Here is a 9537-nt window from a genome sequence, read left to right on the forward strand (position 1 = left end):
GTTCGTACACCTGAGGATGACCTCTTGAGGTCGAAACATGTAGTGTGACAGTAAACAAAAAAAAACGTGTTGTGTGGTCGGTAAAATTAACTCTAATATTCATTTAATACACAACAGGATGCAAGAAACAATTAAATGTGTATTACTCTTGTATTATTGTTAATCTGCAATTCCTGCCCAATTTGAATCGTTTTGAAAAGAAAAAAAAATATTACTGTAAGCTCAAGAACCAGTTAATGTGTTCAAATCCTGACTGGGCATGTTGCAGTAGCAATAACACTGGCCCACAGCCACTTATCGTTCTAAAGTCGCGTCTAATCCGCACCCAGCGCCCTGCTCGAGTGGTTTATGCTAAGCCACATCTTGCAGCCTTTGTAATCTCTTCACAATACGTCACGCTTGTACACTCCCTCTGTCCAGGCGAGTGCGGTGCAAGAATTGCTTCCATTCACTGGGGATTATTTCTTGATGGCGTTTCAAATGCGCAGCGAAGCTAGGGTTGTGCGCTCTCAAATTGGTGACATTGTTGTTGTTATTATTATTATTGTTATTATTATTTCAGCAGCGTTATAATCCTCTCAGATTTATACCAGCTCTTCATGTGTCCTACGTACATCCGAAAATTTATCAGTTTTATTTTACATACAAATAGAAAAGTGTTTTGTATACTGACGAACGAAAGATTTCGGACTGAATGGTACGAACCATTCTCCGAATTTCATCTGATATGTCTTATTTAAATCAATTCTCTCTCACTTTTGTTGAAAATTAATGGTAACAGCATATTCTAAACCGAAGATGAACTACAATGGCCATGAAGTAGGCGTTATGTCCTTGTTACACAGAATCCTGAATACGAACTGAGGCATGGCTTAGTCTACTGTCACCCTTATCATCAGTGGAAAAACAGCCCTTTTTGAGCCACAACCTTCCTTAGAAGATTCTCAGACTTATCTTTAATTAGACCACCCTGGTTTCACTTCTTTGGATTTCGCAGAGCAGGGTCGTCAGCCTTGCGTACAACCCCAAAATCTGGAGGACCAAGTCACTGTATTTATGGTCCCCAGTGACAGGATTGTCCAGTTGTACCCCTTTCGTTATTATGGGTTTAGTTTAAACACGTTTTAGGTAGCCTTACTAATGCATGACACAAACTCCGTCCTAAGTGCAACAATTTATTGTAGTCCTTTCTTTAAATTTTTAAAATTTTAAAATTTAAATAGAAGATTTTAAAAATACCAAAATTCAAAAATCAATTTGATGTATGTAACTTAACAAAGATTTTATACATATCTGACAAATATGAGCAAGGGGATTCTGATATATCAGGACCTATTAACAACGGAGAAATGAATAATTAAGGAAGCTGGTGTTTTGAAATTTTAAACTACGTGCAGTGTAACAGCTACGTAAGAGAAATACACCTGATGATGGCCATTTACGGCCGAAACATGTAGTGTAGAAGAAAAGAGGACAAAATAACTACAATAAATTGTTGCACTTAGGACGGAGTTTGTGTCATACATTGTATAGAGTGTAACAGGATGCTTAAATATAATATTGTAAGCCTTACTAATTTCTTTGGTGTACCAGATTTCGTGATGATTTTCACACGACTTCTGTCCTCAGAAAGTGGCTTCGCACTGTCCACAAATAGGTGACACTCTTTCCCCTTACACTCAAATATGTCTCTATATTGGAAGAATGCAGACAGTTGATTTGTCGAAATCGCTACTCACATTGACAATTCAGAATAATGTTTCATCTCTATGAGCAAAGCTGTTCAGTTTACGGACGGAACCCCATTTCCTCTTCCCGTTTCCACTTCAAACCTTTCTGTTCATTACGCCTACAAATAATTTTAAATTAGTTGCAACTCTTTACTCTTGGGACCAAAACAATATTCCGCTAGACACCGGTTTCTATTAAAGGCTCTATTGCATATCTTATTCCCTGGTGAGCCAGTTCACAGTATAAAAACTTATTATGTTAGTGTTATATTAATATGCAGGTCTATGTCCTTTCCTATTGGATGGATTGGAAGGTCTTGCTGTATATGCCCTATTTTCTTTGGCGGATTACTTGATGCCGCTTTCAGTAACGAGGCTACAGTGCTTTGTGTGGCAGATGGACGATGACTTGAAGGGATTTGGAAGGAATTGGTTGTGACTCAAACCAGGCACAATGCGCCATTTGACTGGAAGGATTAGAAATGTCGGTTCCTGCCCGAATTCGAACAAAACACCTCTCAAATATAACTCCAGAACATTATCTCTCGACCAGCATCATCCATTTTGTTATGCCTTATGTTTAGTAGTCGTAAACACCTGCTTTGGGAGCCGGAGTGACAGGAACTACAGGCTGTTCCCCGCTTTATCCAGCCTCCTATCTAGGGCGGTTGCAAGCCTTGTTGCTCTGAACGGCGAAGTTCAACTGCTTATAAACTCTGTTCTTTCTTACCTTCAAGAAACCACATCCGCTAAACATATAGTGTTATTTTTATTTTGAAAGTAAATTAAATCAATAAGCAAGGAATATCAAATTGCTAAATGCAAATGCTTTAAGAAGACTGTACTGAGTTTTACTTTTCTTCCGTAGCAACACAACGAGGAGGGAATAACGCGAATTGCGAGACAAACACGAGATTGAGACGTGTTGCAGCACTGCAAACCTGTGTGCAGAATAACAAATGACTTGAGATGTTCACACAACGCTGTCCCTATTGTGGGGCGCCGTCCATTGTTTCTGGACCGAGGCTGACAGTAATTCTAGAACAAACGCGGTCCTTGGGTGCGTGCGTGTGTTACACGTAGGGTGCTCCATTCGCTGCAAGCAGTTTTGGGCCCCTGTCCTGTCTGAATGTCCGTCTGTAAACCAGCATTGGCAATGTATTTGGTGAGCAAGTTGCACCATACATGTTTAAAGACGCTGTATCAACTGCAGGGCATGTAGCACTCAATGAGATATAGGCCTAAAATCATGTATTGTGACAAATACTGTAAGGTGTTCGCCTGGACGAAGTGAGGAAAATCATGAAGTGTTATACATATCTGGTGTTTAACCGAGTATCGAATCGAGCGACTTTGGAACAAAAGCCAGGCACTTTATTTTTGTTATTGTTCGAAGTTTTAATTATAGTTCTTTCATATGATATTTACGTAACAATTGGCGACAGATTATGCATCAAAAGAAAAAGGCAGGTGTAGACAATGAAAATCCTTTTGTTACAGTGCAATATATTTCAATCTGAGCTCAGAATACATTATGAAAACAAGCTGTTTACTAATTACTGTGTTATATTAAAATGTCTACTGTGCTTCCATATCAAGCACTTGGCTCAAAACACTTGATCACAGTCTATATAAAGCCCCCACCCCCAGATTCTTCCCATACTGTAACGGTATATTCACATAGGAGTTAAGTTTATTAATAATTTTTAATTACAGATTTTCTCGCAACGTGTAACGGTATTTTGGTAACTCTTCTGGCCCGCTTGCAACTCTGCGGAGCACCTATCAGGTTCGCTTCGTCTGTCCGTCTGTACATATGAAAAACTCGAGAATCGCTGGACGGAATTTCACGAAAGTAAATCTTGAAGAATTTCACGAAAATTTGTCGAGTCATTTAAATTTTGATTTAGATCACTTTACACAAAAACGTACATGGGTTTCTGTGCGTATCTCGAAGCACCCCAGGAACCTCAAATTCGCTGCTACACACAAGGGCGGGTTTCCATAGCACATTGTGTGCACCCTTAATTGTGTTTCTGGTCTCATATTCTTCTGAAAGTGTCTTCTTTCTGAGCATTCCATATATTGCATCTCAGATATCTGAAGGAACTGACCTGTTCCTTAGTTTTTCTATTGATAACAATTCGTCTGTTCTCCCACGGTTCCCATACATCTCAAGAAGTGAATATCAGGCGTCCGAGACTTTCTCAACATCAAGTTATTTATTTAAAGTAATTTCGTATTATATATGGCTAGAGTGTGTCTCTGAAATGCAACCAACACTCGTTCTAAATCCCTTCGAAAGCATATCACAAATTTTCTGTGTAGTTTTGATTAGGAAAATGTTTAGCGATGCACCAGAGGCCTTTTATCGCGTGTATAAAACGACTTAAATTCTCAGAATTCTATGTCAGGACATACCAGAGGGCCAAAGTCACACAAATCACTAAGAATACGTGCAATGACAACAGTAATCATAGGCCTGTAAGTGGCGATATCTGGTGATTAACACAGAAGATGTACACCCCCGCTGTGAAGTGTACAGCTATGTGTTGGTTGTGCGAGATTAGTTGTGCCAGGAATTAACTAAGACGGCAGATAGCGAACTTGCCATCTGAAGCAATGAGACTGATAGAAGTTCAGCCGTCTTGCGGCAGGGAATGGGCCTGATAAATAAAGCAAATAGGGGAACAAATTATAACGCAGGCTCTCGGGCAAGTACTTCTTTGTTAGACACTGATTAATGTACAGATCCTATGTATAAATTCAAAATACATAATTGACAAAGCTTCTGTAATACTCGTTTTATTGGTATGAAGTCATACATAGGAGAAGCTCAGTACACACAGTGTTACAGAGACGACAACAAGAATAATTTAGAGACTAATACGAGTAACAGGCTACTTAAGGGCAAAGACGGATACCTCTACAAAATGATTAGTTATGAAGGTAGAAAACTAGAGAGAACGTCACTTACTCACTTATTCATGGAGCTGAGCCCTTCATATGTTAAATACGTAAGTAATGAAATCTGTCATATTTATTTATGTTGTGTGAATTTGAATGTAATCATTTCAGTTTTTCAGTCAAGTCTCACAATTCAGAGCCTCTGACGCAAGTCTTTTGTTATTTTCTTCCATATATGGAACCGAATGCTACCGTAGTGCCTAGAAGTAAACTCCACATTATTTCATCATTCAAATTTATCTTCCTATTCGAGGCTATATGCAGTTGATATAGCGTGGTTAAACGGAATGGGATGTGTGGTGAAGTGCAGACAAGCGCGGAGGAGCGGTCGACGTCCGTACCGGGTCCGCGGAAGGGCGGTATGCGTGCTGGGGATTGCGGACCGCTGTTTTGAGGGAACAGCGAGTCGGTGGCGTGAAGTTTATAGGAAACAGCGAACTTTGGTGCTGGGAAGTTGTTAAGTTGTTGAGTTACAACACGAGACGCGGGCGGGCGGAGGGCGGGCGGGCGTAGTCTTGTTGTGTATTGCTTCTGTCTGTTCACCTCGTTGCCTTGCCTTGGCCTCTTCACGACAAAACGACCCCTGAACACGAGAATCTCCACAGTTCACAAAACGCTGTTCACGCGAATAAGTCTGCAGGGCAAACGGTCGATATATATCGACGCGGAAAATTTTCGTTTCCGGTTGCTCACATCCGTTCCTGGAGAGAGCTGAGGAAGCATTCAATGAACACTTGGCGGTATCCTGCGCCAAGATTTTGCTAGATATTTCTTTTTGGCTCAAGTGCAAAAATGATTGCTGAGAGGTCTGTTGGACATGAAGATAACGCACATGGTAACATGAATTCCATGCACAGTTTTGGTTGGAGCACCTCAGTGGAATAGGCCGTTCGGAAGTTCTGGGTGAATGCATGAAGAAAATTAACACGGATTTAGGAAATATTTTGGGGCATAGACCCGTTGGTAGGCGAAGCCCTCGAAACAGAGAGACAACAGCCGTTGCTAGGCAGCAGGCAGCGCGCCAATGGACTGGCTGGGTAGAGAACACGCGGGAAACCCAGTCTACGCACAAAAATAAAGGAACTGTGAGAAATAGTGTTTTCTATGCGGTCCGTGCCAAGGGGTTATCAATGAAACAAGTTTAGAATTTATTTCAGTACTGAGACGGCGGCCAGCCGGCCAAGAGGTTAGCCTGGAAGCTGAATGATCTCCACTAATAGAAGCCGTTACCAGAGCACGACTGGTGAAAACATACTAGATTAATAACCAGTTCCTGCGTCTCTTTCCACTGTATTCAGGTAACTGTGTGAAAGGGGTAAAATGGAATTGACCCAGTACCGGAGCTCTCAAAACGGTTTCCCTTCTCCCCAGTAGAAAGAGGCTTTAGTGTTGACGAAGCCTCATTTCTCACGTGAACTCTTACCTCTGGTTTAAGGCTGCCAAGGCAATGCAGACCTAAGAGACGAGGAAGGAAATATGAGCATCCAATAAGTTATTAATTTCAAACAATGAAATGCAGGGACATAGAGAAAAATTTGGATACGATATTTGCAAAAGAACAGAATACTATTACATTTTTCAACACGTCTGGCAGTGCCAGTATGGCCCCAGAGAGAATTTTCAAGAATTATAAGAGTAAAATTGTTGTTGATTATGATCTTCAGAACATGAGACACGTGATGACTTGTCTTTTCAAAATCGTGTGTTTTGCAAATCGGCACGAGAACTTCCCCCCCCCTCAAAATTAAGATGAAAATGAGGGCTCTGTTCTCTATTCTCCTCGTTACTTTTTGAACATTCTGAATTCTTCAGCAGCCTTATGACTTTCGTACCTCTGGTGGAAAAATATACTCTCCGATGTATTCTACAGAAACTTATTTTGTGTGAGTACCCCCCCCCCCTCACACGGTTCCCCTGATCCAAAGTAAGTTCATTACATGCATCAGAGCATAGAATTCGCTGCTTTCTGCGTCACGAAAGCCAATGTTACCACCGTGGCGCAACCAGGATTGGCCAACTCGTGTTTAAGCGTTCATCTTAGCATCCGCCCAAGGCTCGTAACAATGGCGCTAATCTACAACATAATCATAACATCAAGTGAGTTGACGGAGGAGTTTAACAGGGTAAAGGGAGCGCGCAGACTGTTTTGTTATGCATGTGTGATGGTCGTATCTTAGCGCAGGTGGTTAGTTGCAGCCTTCACACAGCTGCGAGCCGGGTTCGATTCCAGCTAAGTTTACGAATTTATGTAAGATTTGTGGTGAAGAAAGTGGTCATGAGGGGCTATCACTTGGTCTCCAAGTACTTCCTCGGTTTCTCCTGCCAATTTTCATCACACCGATTGCTCCACAATCACCCTCTCATCGACACTGCATATGTGTAACTTCTTACGGTGGATGTCTACTTCAGTATCTGCCGAGTTTTATTTCGATCGTATTTGACTCGAAAAAAGAAAATTCTGAAAAATCTCACAATATTTTCACATATTTCTTCTAAATTTGGTTAACCAACTTATATGCTGATTAACTAACTGGCTAACTAACTGCTTTCAGAATTCCATTGTTCAATAACGCAAATAGCCCACCTCAAATTTAACTTGATCCTGAATTATTTTTAAGTCTATTAAATTATAGGCCCGTCGCCTAGTTCCGAGGGTAAGAAAGTTCCGAGCTTTGCCTGTCTCTCTCCCCTGTACGCTTTCACAGCTTGGAGCTTAAGCACAAAGAACCTTCGTCTTTTTTTTTTCCCCTTGACACTACAGCCCCAGTGGGCCTAGGCCTACCTCCATGAACTTCTCCGTTCACTTCGGTTTTTCTAGATCTTACACATACGGTAGGACTCCTTGGGCGGGTGATCAGCTCGTCGCAAGGCCTCTACCTGTACACAAACACAGTAAAACGCATACACACAAACTAAACATCCATGCCTTGATTGGAATTCGAACCCACGATCCTGGTTTCCAGGCGAGCGAAGACAGTACATGCCCCTTCGTCAGTCTGACAAATATTACAGTTTGTAAGTATATCTCAATAATTACCGCCAATGCCAAATTTCGTAAGAATACGTTTTTCAGAGGCGCTGGTGCAAATAGTTGGATTTACTTTATAGAGAAACACGCACAGATTATTACGAGTTTCAAACATATACTTTCTGAAACTTCGCGAGGAGCCGCGCCCAAATGTAACCTTGTGTAGGGGGACTGATGGCCCTGCTCCTACCCCCTCGCTCTCCGCAGCGTCTCCTACTGGTGATGAGAACCACTGCACATGGAGATCTTTTCACTCCCTTGCTCTCTATGCCAGAAATCAAAAGCTGCCCCGGGCTAACTTAATTACAGCCGAGAGGCAAAGCACTGCTACTATGAAGGAAAAGTGCTGCTGCAGATCTGAATACGAAACCGAGCTAAGTGGGTCGACTCACACCCACCGGTAACTTTCATGCGACTCCGATGATGGACTGGCAGCCGGCGACTTGTAACCTCTGGCGCGGTTTCACGGAAACCCGGGAGAACATTGTGTTAACTTTTCTCTCCGCCATCACGTCTAGACTAGCTGTTCACTACCTAGCGGGGGTGGGAGGAGCCAGAGCGTGAAGCTGGCCACTTTCAGGTTCCATATTTAGTCACCAGAATGCAGTCAATAAAGAACATCCAATAAAACTTTTTGAAAATACGACGAAGTTTCAATATCTTTTAACGGCTGTAAGAAATCGAACAGAGCCGCGATAGCTCGGTCGGTCTTCATGGCGTGGTGTTTAATTGATTAAGAACAGTGACAAATTTACTTTACGTCACCTGTTAGTAATAAACCAAAATTACTTTACGAAGAAATGGACAGCGGACCAGAGTCCAGGAATGCTTACTGCCTCCCTATCCTGTCCTACACCTTTATGTGCTTATAAAAATCCACCTCCCCAAATCTGCCCAAAAGGAAAAACGGACACTGTGGTTAATATTATGGGGATAATTCACACCCCTGCCACTTCGCCGGAGAAAGAACCACTGGTTCCCCTTGGATAGGAGCCTGGGTGGGCTCCAGAGCCGGTTTGGACGTTATGGAGAAAAGTCTTTTGGCCGTGACCAGGAATCAAACCCTGAACCCTCAGCCGTCCATGACAGAGGGCGTCGCTGTACCGACTCATCTCTCTCGGCGCCCCTGGTGAAGGCATAATAGGCTCATGAGAGAGAAGAGGATTACATCACGCGAACTTCTCATCATATGGGCTGATTGTTAGTCTACTTTCCTTAATTTGAAAAATGAAATAAAAGTAGGCTTATGAGATCATCATGCTGTCTGTGTATTGCTCCCTATCAGTTTTTGAATTCCTGAACCAGTATTTATGAAAACTTGGCATGTCTATCATAGTGCCTGAGCCCATCTCAACTGCGTACTTCATAAATCCCTCCTATCAGTCTGTGTGTCTGTATGTGTACCCCCTAACATTACTGGGCAACGGCTCGGCAAATATATTCTCGCTGCAAAGAATACACGCGACAATAAAAGAATTGTTGGACGCGTCTTTTTCTATGCGGTCGGTATCTTACAAAAGGAAAGTAGGCGAATAGTTGTTCTTCCCAGAGCTTCTTGTTTCAGTAGAACAGCTTCCTACTAGGGAGATCAAACAGGGACAGATGAGATGGGCGCATGGAAGGATTGTAAAATGAGAATGACATTTTAATCGAAAAGTATGAAGGAGAGAGGCCACTTCGGAAAATTAGATGAATATGAGAGGCCAACATTACAGTAGATCTTGAAGAAACAGGACGTGAAGTTGTGGAATAGATTAAACTGGCTCAACGTAGGACCTTGGATAAAGGCCACACAAATATTCAGACTGTACA

This window comes from Cryptotermes secundus, unplaced genomic scaffold (assembly GCF_002891405.2).
Source record: "Cryptotermes secundus unplaced genomic scaffold, Csec_1.0 scaffold565, whole genome shotgun sequence".
NCBI classification, from domain to species: Eukaryota; Metazoa; Arthropoda; class Insecta; order Blattodea; family Kalotermitidae; genus Cryptotermes; species Cryptotermes secundus.